At 44.5% G+C, this 17,641-nt stretch overlaps 1 protein-coding gene across 1 annotated transcript in view; it reads right to left on the bottom strand.

The window, feature by feature from the left end:
• Positions 1–17,339, bottom strand: part of LOXL4 (lysyl oxidase like 4) — a 107,287-nt gene extending 89,948 nt beyond the window's left edge. The window contains exon 1 of the mRNA XM_072129502.1: positions 17,212–17,339. The gene's annotated coding sequence lies outside the window, so the exon portion shown is untranslated. The remainder of the gene's footprint in view (positions 1–17,211) is intronic.
• Between the last annotated feature and the right edge of the window lie 302 nt (positions 17,340–17,641).

Genomic DNA, 17,641 nt, shown 5'->3' with positions numbered 1-17,641 from the left:
AGACTATCGCCCTCTTCTATGTAATATATAGGACACAGCATCTATGGATGTATCAGAGACTATCGCCCTCTTCTATGTAATATATAGGACACAGCATCTATGGATGCAGCAGACTATCGCCCTCTACTATGTAATATATAGGACACAACGGCTATGGATGTAGCCGACTATCGCCCTCTACTATGTAATATATAGGACACAGTAGCTATGGATGTAGCAGACTATCGCCCTCTTCTATGTAATATATAGGACACAGCAGCTATGGATGTAGCAGACTATCGCCCTCTACTATGTAATATATAGGACACAACAGCTATGGATGCAGCAGACTATCGCCCTCTACTATGTAATATATAGGACACAACAGCTATGGATGTAGCAGACTATCGCCCTCTTCTATGTAATATATAGGACACAGCAGCTATGGATGTAGCAGACTATCGCCCTCTTCTATGTAATATATAGGACACAGCATCTATGGATGTATCAGAGACTATCGCCCTCTTCTATGTAATATATAGGACACAACAGCTATGGATGCAGCAGACTATCGCCCTCTTCTATGTAATATATAGGACACAACGGCTATGGATGTAGCAGACTATCGCCCTCTTCTATGTAATATGTAGGACACAACAGCTATGGATGTAGCAGACTATCGCCCTCTTCTATGTAATATATAGGACACAGCAGCTATGGATGTAGCAGACTATCGCCCTCTTCTATGTAATATATAGGACACAATGGCTATGGATGTAGCAGACTATCGCCCTCTTCTATGTAATATGTAGGACACAACAGCTATGGATGTAGCAGAGCCGAGTTTGTCAGGTGTAAACTTCTTCATTTTATCGCACTCTGAGCTTCAGTCCTGAAATACTTTACAATTTCTTATTCTTCCACAACATAACTGCAAAGTGACACATTTGGCTCTGCTACATCTGATCTGGCAGTGATCCCTGGAGACCACTGATACAATCAAGTTCTGGGCCCCCGGAACCTCAGTCCAACACTGGATACAATAAGTAAGACAATGGGGCTTAATTACTAAGGGTCCCGCGGGTTTTCCGACGCACTTACATGCACCAGGAAGAAGAAGGTGAACTCCGGGGACCTGAGCGGGGAAGTGACACATGCAGGATATCGGGCGCACGATATTAGTGACTCCCTGCACAGCGCATTATACACGGGCAATGCACTTACATGCACCAGGAAGAAGAAGGTGAACTCCGGGGACCTGAGCGGGGAAGTGACACATGCAGGATATCGGGCGCACGATCTTAGTGACTCCCCGCACAGCGCATTATACACGGACAATGCACTTACATGTACCAGGAAGAAGAAGGTGAACTCCGGGGACCTGAGCGGGGAGGCGACACATGCAGGATATCGGGCGCACGATCTTAGTGACTCCCCGCACAGCACATTATACAGGGACAATGCACTTACATGCACCAGAAAGAAGAAGGTGAACTCCTGGGACCTGAGCGGGGAAGCGACACATGCAGGATATCGGGCGCAGGATCTTAGTGACTCCCTGCACAGCGCATTATACATGGACAATGCACTTACATGCACCAGGAAGAAGAAGGTGAACTCCGGGGACCTGAGCGGGGAAGTGACACATGCAGGATATCGGGCGCAGGATCTTAGTGACTCCCTGCACAGCGCATTATACATGGACAATGCACTTACATGCACCAGGAAGAAGAAGGTGAACTCCGGGGACCTGAGCGGGGAAGCGACACATGCAGGATATCGGGTGCACGATCTTAGTGACTCCCCGCACAGCGCATTATACACGGACAATGCACTTACATGCACCAGGAAGAAGAAGGTGAACTCCGGGGACCTGAGCGGTGAAGCGACACATGCAGGATATCGGGCGCACCATCTTAGTGACTCCCCGCACAGCGCATTATACACGGACAATGCACTTACATGCACCAGGAAGAAGAAGGTGAACTCCGGGGACCTGATCAGGGAAGCGACACATGCAGGATATCGGGCGCACGATCTTAGTGACTCCCCGCACAGTGCATTATACACGGACAATGCACTTACATGCACCAGGAAGAAGAAGGTGAACTCCGGGGACCTGATCAGGGAAGCGACACATGCAGGATATTGGGCACAGGATCTTAGTGACTCCCCGCACAGCGCATTATACACGGACAATGCACTTACATGCACCAGGAAGAAGAAGGTTTACTCCGGGGACCTGAGCGGGAAGTGACACATGCAGGCTATCGGGTGCACGATCTTAGTGACTCCCCGCACAGCGCATTATACACGGACAATGCACTTACATGCACCAGGAAGAAGAAGGTGAACTCCGGGGACCTGAGCGGGGAAGCGACACATGCAGGATATCGGCCGCAGGATCTTAGTGACTCCCCGCACAGCACATTATACACGGACAATGCACTTACATGCACCAGGAAGAAGAAGGTGAACTCCGGGGACCTGAGCAGGGAAGCGACACATGCAGGATATCGGGGGCACGATCTTAGTGACTCCGCGCACAGCGCATTATACACGGACAATGCACTTACATGCACCAGGAAGAAGGAGGTGAACTCCGGGGACCTGAGCAGGGAAGCGACACATGCAGGATATCGGGTGCAGGATCTTAGTGACTCCCTGCACAGCGCATTATACACGGACAATGCACTTACATGCACCAGGAAGAAGAAGGTGAACTCTGGGGACCTGAGCGGGGAAGCGACACATGCAGGATATCGGGCGCAGGATCTTAGTGACTCCCCGCACAGCACATTATACACGGACAATGCACTTACATGCACCAGGAAGAAGAAGGTGAACTCCGGGGACCTGAGCAGGGAAGCGACACATGCAGGATATCGGGGGCACGATCTTAGTGACTCCGCGCACAGCGCATTATACACGGACAATGCACTTACATGCACCAGGAAGAAGGAGGTGAACTCCGGGGACCTGAGCAGGGAAGCGACACATGCAGGATATCGGGTGCAGGATCTTAGTGACTCCCTGCACAGCGCATTATACACGGACAATGCACTTACATGCACCAGGAAGAAGAAGGTGAACTCTGGGGACCTGAGCGGGGAAGCGACACATGCAGGATATCGGGCGCAGGATCTTAGTGACTCCCCGCACAGCGCATTATACACGGACAATGCACTTACATGCACCAGGAAGAAGAAGGTGAACTCCGAGTATGTAGTTGTGCAGTGTCAAATCTGCTGAGAGAATACCTTTAAAGGGAACCCATCAGCAGAAAGTGACCTAATAAACAGCTACCAGTTTGTTATTAACCCCTTCCAGATAATTTTTTTAATGGCAAAGAATGGTAGAATCACACAGGAAAATAAACTTTAAAATTAGATGTGAATTGGTTGTTTAAAGTCACAGAGGCAAAAAGTTCTGAAGTCAAGCTCTCCCAACTCAGAACCTCCCCTCTGCTGTGATTGACATCAAGCACCGGCCTTCAGGAGCGCCAGGCAGTGATGATCCTAGGCATAAAGGCATCAAATACAACTAAGGAGGTTTTTGAGGTGGGGAGAGCTTGACTTCAGCTTTAAACTCTCCACCTCCATGACTCTATACAAAAAGTTTACATCTCAGATCAAAGAAGAATTTCTGGTGATGCCACCAAACTGGGCCATGAAAGAAGCAAGTTCTGGAAGGTGTTCTAGAAGCTACATACTGGTAGTGGTTTGTTGGATCAATTTTTACTGATAGGTTTGAGTTAAAGGAAGTGTTTCATTTCCCTACAGTGCCCCCACAGGTGAAAAGAAACATTACATGAAATCCACTAAAATGTATTGGATGTAAAGTATCAGCAGACTGCCAGAAAAAAATCCTTACACTTCAGTATAAAAACAAGTATCACGCTCGCGGCGCCTGCCCTGTACGTGCGACACGTGCCGGAAGGGATGAATGGAGGGGAAATCACACCAGATGCACCTTCCTCTGGCAGGCCTGTGGTTAGCACCGACTCGGAGGTCTCATAAACATCCCCCTATACAAATCCCATAATGAACAGTCCCGCATTCATACACGTCCCGGCAGATAACAGATTTGATACTTTTTTTTTTATTGCATTGACAGAGATGAAGTTTTTGTGTTTTGAATCCGATTCCTGTTTTTTTTTTCAGGAGAAACCACAAAAAGCAAAAAGCTACACATGTAAGTAATGCTCTTAGAAAACACCCACATAGCAACACTTCATATAGGCGAAAGAGTCTGCCATAGAGAACGAGGACTCGGGACCACCCACCGACCCCATGGCTGGAGAACAGAAGGTAAAAAAATAACAAAAACAAATAAAATCCATCAGAATATCACAGTCTATGATGATCCTCTCGAGAACATAATTCTCAACAATCTACCATAATACATTCATCATACATAACACCATGCACATAATATGGTACCTACCCGATTTTCAGCAATGGCCACACCTTCTTCTAGGAGGTGTGGAGAAATATAGTCATACACAATACTTTTCGGGATGTGTCCAGCACAAAAAGTGCCCAGAACCTCTGAAAAATGTCTTGGAGCTTGGACCACTCCTCCAGGACTCCCTTTTATGCTGAAGCCTCCTTAAAAATCCATGAAAATTAGCGCAGGATGCCGGTCATGGCACATGATACATAACATGTCCAAGTCAATAAGAGATCACCAAGAGCCAGGTGGATATGACCAGCTTCTCCAGAACTCCAGGAAGTCTCCCATTTTTAGTGGATACATCTTCAGTCTTCTTCTCATCCTCCAATTTGTCAAATTCCAAATTACACTATAGTTTCAGGACAACCACCCCCATGGAAAGCAACACAGTAAAAATAGGGAAAAAGTAGACTTCCTTGGAAAGGGTAGATGAAGAATGGGAAGGCAATTTCTGCTGAAGGCGACGACTACAAAATGTGTAGACCTTGGCCATAAAAGGATCCATGTGGTCAGCCCCAACACTCCGGCTGTAGTATGTCAACAACGCTCAATCACTATTTAGTTATTGTTCCCTTTGTGTCAGCTTGAACCCATCTGGCCATTTTCCTCTAAGGATTGGTCAATAATGACCTGTGTTCCTCACACAAATGCTTTTCTTCCAGTCATCGTGGACCTCAAGAGACCAAACATCCACTGGAGAAGATCAGGAGTTTCTAGATAACCTAATGACTGGTACCCTGAGTAATTCCATAGATTTCTGTACTTACTAACTGCTACTCATTTACTACTGTTAGATGTCTACAAGCTCAGAAATACATAATCACTTTGTATTCCCAAGGACTACAGGGACATGGCCTGTTCTACATACCAGAAGTATGTCAGGCGTGCATGGTTATCCTCACAACATTAAAAGAAAGATTTATTGATACTCCCGAGACTGACGCACAATGGTGGAATTGTTTTAGGTAGCACATATGACTTCATCACAGCTAGGAAGAGTGAAAGTAAGAAGATTCCCTCAACCTGTGATGGGGAACATGGTGGTGCTGAGTATTCCAGTCTTCGTATAGGACATCAATTCAAGAGCAAAGGGTAAAAGGGACATTTCACCAGTGAAAACCCAAGGCTGGATGGTGCCTTGTCAACACGTCATCGGTGTTGAATCCAAAGCTATAGGTCCATTAATGGACATATGAAAATTTAAAGTTGTCGGCCAGGTGATTCATCCCATAAAACATGGGGGTGTGAGTTATCAGTTGAAATAATGGCCAACACTTCCAAAAAAAAGTTTGCGTGTAAGAAGGTGTAGGGCTCTTACACACGAATGTAGTGGGGGCCGATATCGATCCCCATTGCCGCCGATGGCACCTGGTCACCATGACCGTGCACAGAGTAATATAGAACATGTCTGAATGAGGTCGATTTCTTGTGGTTCACAATTTGGAAGCTTGACAGATCTGTGTGCTAGATTTTTGGACATCTCCACATATTCTGTGACCTACAGCAGTCGTCTCCATTTGAAACATCTTAAAAAGAGTGCCGAATAGAAGAACGTCATCCCAACCCAACAATGGTTTCAATTCGTCACCGATCAAAAATTGGAGGTGAATTTTATCATATCTGATCCTTTATTTTACACAGAGATGTTTGGCTGTGGCCTCCAAACCAAACCCAACATACATCTCCGCACTTGGCCAACTGATATTGAGCTTAACTCCCCTACTTGGCTTTTTAATAGCCACTGAGCCACATATTCAGTAAATCCATTTAGACGCAATCCATTTCAGTCGTGGTGGCTTTTGTTGGACCTCATGATTGGGGACCTCTTATTGAGCCTGAACCTTGACCCATCAGAGGATCTTCTAGTATATTGATAATTCAGTCCCACCGCACCTCATTAGGTTTCACCCCATCAGAATTTGGATCTCAGCAGAAATACAAAGGCCACTTGCAGGCATAACGAGAATCCCGGGTCTTTTGAGTATTTTTTTTTTTTGCAGCCCAGGTTGTATCTCATCGGTCAGAGAGCTTAGAAAAGATGTGTCTCTGTGGATTCCTTTCACAAGTAGTTGAATGTTGAAGACTCTTCACCCCCGTTCATAGCAGCACTTAATGTGACTAATGGAAAACCAACATCGCTTGAAGGACGGCGCTCTGCGCGAGGGGCGATCAGGCTTCAAGTCCTTGTGTTACATTAATGTTCTGAGGAATTTTAATTGAATTGCAATGTAACAACGCAACGAGTTATTAAAATCTAATGGTACACATAATGCAAATAGCCGCACTACAGACGACGCCATAAATAATACTACGCAGGTCGAGCTACGTGGATGGTCTACGGGTTACTGAAAATTAACAATCATAAGAAAAGGAGTTAAAGGGGATGTGTCAAGATCAACATTTACCTCCTATTCCCCGGATGAGGTATAAATGTATGATCCCAGTGGTGCAAACAGAGGAGACTCCCAACCCCCATGGGCGGCAAAACATAGGACCACAATTCACCTAACCGGCTCCCCGCCAGCAAGAAGTCAAGGCGTCCTGGTGTGGAAGTCCAGGAGAAGTCAAGGTGTCCTGGTGTGGAAGTCCAGGAGAAGTCAAGGTGTCCTGGTGTGGAAGTCCAGGAGAAGTCAAGGTGTCCTGGTGTGGAAGTCCAGGAGAAGTCAATGGGGAACAGGGCGAAGATGCAATTATGGTAGAAACAGGTACATGCCTATGAAGAGTTGGAAATTACCCCAATTGTATGGTAACTTCTTAATATTGATTTTTGGGGCTTACCTACATTCATTTTTGTTAATTGGCCCCTTCAACTTGCCCATGAGCGTTCCTCACACCTCTCCTCTCCATAGGAAACCGAGCGGCCCAGCTCAGTCATCGTGTGCCCACAGCACCGTGACTGGGTGCCATAGACCTCTATGGGGGCCATGATCTGGCTGCAAATTGTACGGCCGTATCACCAGCCCCTATGCAGTTGTGTGAATGTGGCCCTACTCTTACCACAGGAATACCCCCCCCCCCCCCACACCAACCTAGAAACGCCTACTTTAGGTTGAGATTTTGCAACTTTACCCTTATTGAGCCAAATCTTGTATTAAAATCGGTTTGCAGAATGAACTATGTTGTATACAAGCCTGTAGCCAGAAACAAGGTCACTGCTGAGAAACACCTTGTCCAAGGGCCTGAGGCCAAGGACTAATGTAAACTTTGAGATAATATCTGCGAGCTGCGTTATCTCAGGTCAGCGAGCCTGGATAGCGTCTCAGACACCACTGACATTTGGCTTCTTCAGATGGCCTGAGGGCTTGCCTAAGCATGGAGATTATAATGCTATTGTACGTTGCCCAGAATCACACATACATCAGCCATGTATAAACTTTACCTTCTATCTGCAAAAAGGTGGAGGAGGTGCTGGACCTCCAGGTGCTCTCTGTGTATGCTGTGAGAGGGGAGAAGGAGCAGCACAAGTGCAGGAAACTCTACACAAATCAGGTCAAAACACACATTCCGTGAAGATATATATATATAGCTAAAAATTAACTCTAAAAATTAACTCTAACTGTAAGAGAACCAATTTGTTTCAGAAACATCAAACCTCTGTTAATGTTTGAGACAATGTAAGTAACAATAAATCACAACAAAAGCTGCAGCTCCCAGTCTCTTGCTGGGAGTGTATGCTGTGAGAGGGGGAGGAGGAGGAGCAGACTTTCACAGTTTTAGTTTTTTGCTCCCCTTCTTTAAAAATCCAAAACCTTTTTATTTTTTGTGTAAAAAGCTTTATTAGGGTTTGTTTTTTGTGTACTACATATTGTACTTCCAGTGTTCAATTTATCACACCCTGTACTGGGAAGCGGGGGAAACAATTCAAATGCAACAAACTTTATGGAAAAAACTTTTTTTTTGGCTTTCACGATGTATCCCCTTTATTTTCTGGGTCGGTGCAATCATGGGGCAATTATTAGCATATAGGGCTGTGTGTGGTGTCATTTTTGCCGGATGTGATGACATTTATATTAATACCATTTGTGGGACTAATATGACCTTTGATCAATTATTTAAATCTTTGAGTTGCAAAATGACAAAAAGTGGGGTTTCGGACATTTCAAAACAATTTTTTTGCATTGGGATTAACCGTTTTTGTATGTTATTAGATCAGGCACTGGCACTAAGCAATTTTTACTATTTATGTTTATATGTTTGCTAAAAAAAAAGGATTTGAAATAAAAAAAAATTTTTTTAGTATATTTTAGGCCCTTGGAGTACTTTAACTGATCCTATAACTGATCCATGTACTGCATTCTACAGTATGGCAGTATAAAGTGTTTTTGCATATGATCTGTTACAATTTTCCACCATCATGTGGAGTCACGATAACTGTAATCTCCAGCTGTATGAAAAGTTAACTTTCCCAAAAAATCTCCACTTACAGCATGTAGTACCATAAGCATTCTGGAGAGGGCGAGTTACAACTAAACTACTACAAAAGCTGTAGCTTCCTTCTTACTCTGTGTGTGCATGCTGTGAGAGGGGAGGAGGAGCAGAGTGCTTAGAGTGCTAAGCAGGAAACTCAAAGATATGGCAAACATTACAAGTAGAAAATCCTCACTTATAGCAACGTTGTACAGATATTCTGGACAATTCAATCAAGATCCAACTTTTTACAAAAAGAACTTTTGCAAACCTTTTTACTCCACCAGTCCAATTTTCAGAAATGTGGAACGTAACCTCATCCACCACAGAGATCTTAAGCCATTTTACTAACTATAGTCTAAAACAAAACTAAACCAACAATAAGACGTCTAAAATCTCGCAGACCTCCCTCCCCGATTGTCGGACCTTTACAAACATTTATAAGAACAAAGCAATTATCGGAGGCTGAGTAGAAGGTAAATGAAAGAATGTCTTGGGTGAATCCTTAAAAGTTGAGACCTAGAGGAGAAACAAAAAAGGCAAAAACATAAAAGTAAAAACTTAGACAATTAAGTCTTTTAGCCATAAAAAAAACCCCTATAATATAAGAGATGTAGAGTAAAGGGAGAAGGGAATGTGCGGAAGAACAAGGAAGAATAGCAACACTTGTCATTAGGAGAAAATGCATTATGCTTCCTTGTTCTGTTCTGTAAGACGTTGTATAACGAGGACTCTTCACAATGTAACTTTTTGACTAAAGCTCCGTCTAATGAATAGTTTAGAACAGACGTAAAACAATACAAAAACTCAATTCTATACAAGAGAGCGGAATTGCAATCAGAGTTAAAGAATTCCCATCCGGCTTATACTGGAAAATTATCTCGGAAGCAGCTTACGTATCGTTGCCCATATACCTTCCGTAGCTGATGGCTTCTTTGGCTTCCCGGTAGTCCTCGTGACTGTCCAACGCACATTCCCAATTGGTACAGATGAGGAGGTATAGGTTTTCACTTCGAACAAGTGTCAACCAAGCACATTGCGGCTCATTTACTCACCCGGTCCAGTCGCGATCCAGCGCCGCGTTCTCTGACAAGGATTCAGGTTCTGCAGGGATTCACTAAGGTTGAGTTCACCTTCTTCTTCCTGGTGCATGTGAGCACTTGACCTTGCGACACTTTTAGTTTTTTAAATTCCGCTTTTTTTCCGAATCCGTCGGGTTGTCTGATGGCCAGGCCCCCCCTATTTCTGTCGCGTGAAAGCCGGTGCAATTGCGCTGAAATCTGATCGCGTGTGCCAAAATCCCGGCGGAATTCGTCACAAAACGGAAAAATTCGGGAGACCCGACGAAAGTGCGGCCACGGAGCCCTTAGTAAATGAGCCCCATTGTTTCTATACATGGAAGGCCGGCCATGTCACCGGTAGGCTCACCCAACTTCCAGAATCTGTTATCTATGGCCAACAGAACACCTACTAGACCAATAAAGTGAAAAGTAGTTGAGCTATGGGCCAGAGGCGAAGCTTGTGTATATTTCTGATGGGAAGGGTCTAAGCTGGGACCTTGTCTAATATGAGAACAAAGGACCAGGCGTGGTAGAACTCATCATGCCCAATCCATCGTGGTCCCCAGTGACCTCTTTCAGGGTAAAGTTAGCACAACACAATTTATATGTTCTACAAAAAAAGACAAAACCAACTATAGAAAAACCAAGATTGTTTTCCACTGACCACTCATGCGAAACGGTTATTGGTTGACAAGTAAAATCTAGGTTTCTCCTCCCGAAAAAAAATCACAAGCCTACATGAACCAAAGAAGGTGGTGATGATCTAGAATCGCATAGTTTGAGTCACAGAAATTCCTCACATCTTTCAAACACCATACAGCTGGAGAAACAAGAGTTTGGAGCAGGGGCGTCGCTAGGCTAAAAGATCCGGGGCTCGTTCCCCGGATCTTTTGGCCTGTGCCCCGGATCAGCGGCACTCTTGTCCCACTGTCCGGGTCCTCACCCCTCTCTCACTTCTATCTGCACAGATAGAGGCGAGCGCTGCAGTGAAGAATGGAGCTATAAGCTCCGTCCTTCACTACACATAGCAGGAGACACGGTGACGTCATTAAACCGCGTCTCCTGCTTCTACCAGCTGACTAAAGCGCTGGGAGCCGGAGACGCGGTGTGATGACGTCACCGCGACTCATTCCCGCACAGCGAGAAGAGGAGAGAGGCAAGAAGAAGACAGGTGAGCATTAAGTTGTTTTTTTTTTTAATTCACAGTGTAGGAATTTGCTAGGGGGTGCCCAGTTTGCTCGGGGGACAGGGGCTGGGGGACATTAAATGACCGGGGTCATAATTTCTGGAATGCTATGGGGACATTAATTTAATTTATGTGGGTGTATGGACCATTTCTCAAGGAGGGGTATATTAATTTATGTGGGGGATATTATCCATTGTCAGGGGGAATCCATTACTGGGGAGCTAATGGAAACATTAATTTCTTGTGGGGGGGGCTTGTGGGGGATATCAATAGCTGGTGGAGGGGGCCATCAATTGCTGAGAGGGGCTGGTTGGGGAAAATTCCATTGCTGGGGGGGCATCCGTGCTTGGAGGCTGGCATGGAATATTAATTTTGTGAGGCAGGGGAGGCTGTGGATGATATCCATTGCTTGGGAGGTAATGGTAACATTAATTTCTGGGGGGTTTGTGGGACACATCATTTGCTGAGTGGGGGGCGTATCAATTGCTGAGGATCTATGGGGCACATCCATTGCTTGCTGGGGGTGGGGCTGAAGACAACATCAAATGCTGAGAGGGGCTGATGAGGGTACATCTATTGCAGAGGGGATGGGGGGGGACATCTGTTCCTCGGGGGGGGGGGGAAATATTAATTTCTGGGGGGGCTATATATGACATACATTGATGGGGAGCTAATGGGAACATTCATTTCTGGGGGGGTTTATGGGAGACATCAATTGCTTAGAGGGGGGAAACGTCAATTGCTGGGTGTCTATGGGGCACATGCATTGCTAGGGGTGGGGACAACCATTTCTGAGGGGCTGGGGGGTATTCATTGTTGGGGTTTTGGGGGCATATACCTTTTTGAAGGGGTACATCAATTGCGGGGGGGGGGGGGCTTTGGGGGACACCAATTACTGGGATGTGATGGGATGGCATCAATAAGTGTGAGGGGCAGGAGGGACATCCATTGTTGTGGGGGCTGCAGAGAATATGAATTTCTTTGGGGATTGTTAATTGCCCATTATATATATAACATTATATACTGGAGAGTTGTGGGGACATCCCTTATTGGTGAGCTTATTTCATGTGGGAGAATTATTCGGTGGGTGGGGGGCATTATTTAGTGTGGGGATTTTTCGGCGGCTACTAATTAGATAATTAGAAAGGGTCACTTGGCAGGGGCATTATCAAGGTGAGAGGTATTAAGTGCATTATTACATGTTAGGCCATGTTTAGGGAACATTATCAGGTAGGTGGCACAATGAGGGTGTAATGTAAAGTATGGGGCCAATGTATTGTGGAGGGTCAGTTATTGTGGGGGCCACAATGGGGACAATGTAGGGGTAGCAGAAGGATAACTGTGTTAGGGGACCAAGATATAGGAACAATGAAGAACATAAGATGCCTGTGTGGTAAACTTTACAGGGAGGAGACTTGGTGATGCTGGGGCTAATGGAGAAGATAGAGAACAACTACAGTCCGAGGACACATCACCTGCAGGCAATGGATGGAATTGGTTTTGGCGGGAAACTCATTTGAGGGGGTCATGTACAAAAATGGTCACCACTGTCAATTTAATACAAATGCATTGGGGCCCGTGCCCCAGATCTTTTGCCATCCTAGCAACGCCCCTGGTTTGGAGACCACATCTCTCGGAAGTATCAACTTTGGGATGGAACTAGAAGGCCAACTGTAATCCACATAATTCCAAATAAGATATTTCAGAATAAATATGTACAATATATGACATCATAATGCACACCACCAATAATTCCGGATTAAATAAAATTTTAAAAAAACACAACAAATTGAAAAAGTTTCAAAAATGTTCTAAAATAAACTTGTGACTGGGAACAAATCAAAAAGGTATTCTCCAACTAAACGCGGTGCAATCTCTTTCACAAACACAAACCTAAACTAAAATTACCTTTTTTTTTTTACTTAAAAACCTATATTTATGGCAATCTGTTTTTTTCTTCTCTATTTTTTTTTTCAATATTTTATGAAAACCCAGAAGCTTTGACAACCAAGAGATACAATTTCTCCAAAAATCTTATTACACACATAAATGAGTAAATAAATTAGATTTCCTTATATGTTTGTTACATTCTCTGATACGGTCTTTATTTTCTCGTTTGACCTTCTGGACTTCGTTCCTCTACAATTTGTGTTTTTTCCCCCATGTCTTAATTCCATTGTCCTCAATGTCTACTTGACTCATTGAGTGAAATTAAAAGGTTCCTTGTTTGTCTTTATTGTCCTCAGAAGGTGGTCCCAGCAGTCTTACAGAGTCATCAAACATACTGTAGCAGTAGAAGGATCTCCTGGGGTAGAGGAGTTGTAGTTTATTCATCAGGGACCAGCTGGACAAATGTTCTTTAAGGTTCTTATTGTGGGACAGGGTCTTCTGCTTGTCCACATATGGATCCCATGTCTTCTCTGTGACCTTGGAGGTTGAGGTTATGAAAACACAGATGAGAGCATCCTGCAGATTCCTTCATGTTGTCCCAGGCTACTTCATGGCACCATGGCTTTTCATACAAACACACATCTCCTGGTGGACAGTGGTCTTCAAGTAGACTCCAGGGTTACATATCTCCAATTCAAAAATGTAAAAATTTTATCAGATCATAATATAACAAGAGTTGCCAGTTCCTTCCAATTCACATCATAATAGTCCTGTGCGATTATTTGGGCTAAAACACAATTTTGTAATGTATTTTTGGGAGGTTTAATAGGGGACTAGGACAACAAAGATGATCAAGGAACGTTATATTATGGGGAAGTGTTAACTACGACAATAATATCAGAAGGTCTGACAGGTGCTCCTCAAAGTCCTCGAGACCTCTACATGTATCTGTATAATGTTCCCGGTCTGTATAAAATATTTCATCTAAAATAATGTACGATTCACCAAATGTAATAGCATTTTACTCTAATTTGCCATTACTTGTGACTGCCTGTTGAAGGTTTATCAAGTCTATTTGTCATTGCGCTTGTTACATCTGGGTCTGGGTCTTCTGCAGTTGGTGCTGTCACTGAAGTTATGTGGTTCTTTTCAGTCGGCTGTCTGAACATTGCTCTATTGGCTGGGCTGCTGGCTCTCTTATGCAATTCTTACTCTGAACCAGCAAGGGTCAGTAGTTTGTACTTCTGTTTTTCTGATAATTGGCTTACGTTCTTGACTATTCTTCTGTGTATACAATTTTGTACTTTATATGCCATCTTAGATGTGACCCATTTGTTGACCTCCTTTGTGTCATTTGTTTGTCGGTCTTGTTAAGTGTCCACACTTTGGTACAGGGGGGTGGTTGTCCCTTATCGCCTTGAATCTGCAAAAGGCAAGCCAGCAGTGCTGTTGTGGGGCTGGAGTATTAGCAATGACAGATAGGACCATGAACCCTGACTCCAGTGTCCCCATTACAGTGTTTATACCATTTTAAATGAAAAAAATCCCATCCACCACAGGTTGGCAAGACCAAAGGTTAGGGAACCTCCAATCCTGTACTTCAGCACTTTAAAAGATACCAGCCAAAAATGAGATCAGTAAGAAAAAAATTGGACTAAAACTGGACTAGCCAGTCAATTTGTAACAGTAATCCATTTCAGATTAGTAAATTTGAGTGAAGAGCAGCTGCCGTCTCCGGCTTGGGAGGACCTGCCCTTCCTGCATTGAACAGCCAATCAACTAATATAGATAGGCACATGCAATACTTCATTCCTCCACTGGAAGCGCTGCAGAAAACTTTTGCAGCCTGGCCTCCCCATACCTTACAGCTGACCACCTTAATACATCAGATTTGGATATGACACAGATGTCAGGAGGTGGAGTGACGTTATGAATAACTTGGAATATTCCTGGATACCAGATAAAGCGTCGCTCATAACAACGGACTTAACATATCAGCGCCTTGATACAAACTCTAATAAACAGGATTTACAGCTATTGGTTTCTAGACACAAGGTGTAGTCAGCGCCATTCTTTATGGACGCTATTGACAGATTGGAGCCAGGAAGACACAATGACAAGTACCAGCCGTCGCTGCTGGGGTTTTCTATGGACAGAAGAAAAAAATTCACATGAATTCATCTAAAGAATGTTTTGTCATTGATACAAATGTTACAGACAGGGTCTTCTATTAGCCTGACTTATCACCGTCTAGGAAAACGGGAACTCCTAACTCTCATAGTAACACACAGAGACCGGAAATGTGGAGGCAAGTCAATAAAAATACAAAAATCATAAAATAGAATTTAATAAAGTTGCAATATTAATGGATAAGCCATATCGTAGACCATCGATGTTGGATTGGTACATTTACTTTGAACAAAGGAGCCTGAATGGCTGAGGAGCTGCAGTACCATGCATGGCCACTAAGAAGGGAATGGAGCTGTGGTAGTTCTACCAACGGAAGTTCTACTGAGACAGGTTGTCCAGTTGTTAGGATCTATAACCCCAAAAAAATCCCTTTAAAAGGGGTTCTACACCTAAACTAAGGCCCCCCCACTAGCAGCTGGGATGGATTGAAATAAGAAGGAGGCAAGTTCCAGTCCCGTGATAGAGCCCCCTAATCCTCCTCTCCTGGCCCCACCAGACCTCCAGAAATGTTGAGGCTAGAGTGACTGCTTCAGATATTCACTGGCCTCAACGGTCACATCTGGTCAACAGTGAGATCAATAGACGAGAATACAGTAAGTTCCCCAGTTAACCCAGACATCCCCTTTAAGGTCTAAGTCCCATTATGACCACAATACATAGAACAATAAAAAGATTATCCAAGTTTTGTTCTCTAAATATTCCCCAAGAGCCCCCTCTTGGATAATTTTATATAAAGCCCCCACATAGGCTGTTGGGGACTGGGCCATGTGGGCCCCTTTAGCAGCTCTGGGCCCCGGCACTTGCCCAGTTTTTTGTGGGTAATGGCGTCAGCCCTGCCCTCTGTGGAAGCCTTGAACACCCAGCTTTATTAGTAACATAGATGTTTGCTGAACTTCTTGCAGTGCCACGGTTGGGTTGTCTTTACTTCCTGTTTTGGGGACCACCATATAATTCCATAAAATACATGGATAGCAGTGGTCACACATGAAAAGGAGCAATGAAGTGAATGCAATGTAACGCAATGGCGGCATGACAAGGGGTTAAATTGGAGCTACCTATGGGGTTAGGTGAAGGTCAGAGATGGGAGGGGGAGATGTTACAGTAAGTCTGGAGCAGTCACGTACAGTCCCAAAGTCATGACACATACAGACGTGTAAGGAGGAGACCCTATACAGGCAGTCCCCTTGGGTTTGTTCTTAAGTTGAATTTGTATGCAAGTCGGAACTGTATATCTTACAATTGTAGTTCCAAACAAAAAACTTCTTTGGAGTTTCCAAATTTTTTGCTGTAATGGGACCAAGGATTATCAATAATGCTTCATTATTGACTCCTTATAGCAGATCATTGCAGTCTGGGACTATAGTAAAGCATTCGTAGAGCTTCACCAGAGGTCACAGAGGGGATAGGGGTCCGTCTGTAACTAGGGGTCGTCTGTAAGTCGGGTGTCCTTAAGTAGGAGACCGCCTGTAGAGGGAATGGAGTCCTCCGTTGTTGCCTTGGATCCCCTCCTCCACCCAAAGGAACTTGTGTATTGACCCTCGTTATAAAACTCTGCACATATCTACTGAACACGCGGCGGATGTTCCTGCTGACGACACGTTACGTCTAAGCCGGACTGATCTTTGACTGTGAAACCTGCCGCAACAGCAAGCGGGTGTAATCAGTACATGAGGAAAAAAGCGCCTACTCCGACACAGGGAAAATCAATGGGCCTACAAGGCCTAAGCCGGCTCCTCTAAGTGCGGTAAATCTGAGGAGGACGCGTTTCGTTATTTTCCATCGACACGTCGGGTTGAGGATGTGCCTTCTCTAAGGAGCCGTCTATTGTCAGGATCTCGCACAGGGCAGAGAGCACCTACATTTACTAAACGAGCGAGAAGAATCGGGGAGAGAGACGTGCAGCATCTACACATGTAAACATTTCTATGGATCCTTTTTTCTTGTTTATCCCCTTTTCGTGAGGTAAATTTTTTTTCTCAGCTTCTTTCTGAATAAAAATTTTGTGTACCTTGTATCCTAGAGACATTATTTGCCTAAAATCACCTCAGTGCAGCTACTCCACATAAAAATACAGCGGCCCAGATCATGACAACAAGGTACAGGCCGTAATAGAAGCGGCATCAGACGTAGAGAAGACAGAATGGAGGAGGAGGCGCCTCATAGACCATAGAGAGGTATCATGGAGGGCTCTGGAAATTCACTGTCACAGTTATTATTGGACTAGTGTAACATAAATGATGTACAGGAAGGGGGAGGACAAAGAACAATCCTGGAAAAACAAATATAACTATACATTAAAGGAAACCTAGCACTTGAAGTGGCAGGTTTCAGATGGAAATACCGGGCACCAGCTCAGGGTGAGCTCAGGGTGAGCTGGTGCCGGAGCTTATTTTTGTTAGTGTTTTAAACCGCTGTATTGCGGTTTAAAACACTTTTTAAATTTTATAGCCGGTGCAGGGAGGTACGCACTCGG

The sequence above is a fragment of the Engystomops pustulosus genome, chromosome 11 (assembly GCF_040894005.1).
Source record: "Engystomops pustulosus chromosome 11, aEngPut4.maternal, whole genome shotgun sequence".
NCBI classification, from domain to species: Eukaryota; Metazoa; Chordata; class Amphibia; order Anura; family Leptodactylidae; genus Engystomops; species Engystomops pustulosus.
The sequence above is the reverse complement of the archived record's forward strand: the minus strand, read 5'-3'. Positions and strand labels throughout refer to the sequence as shown.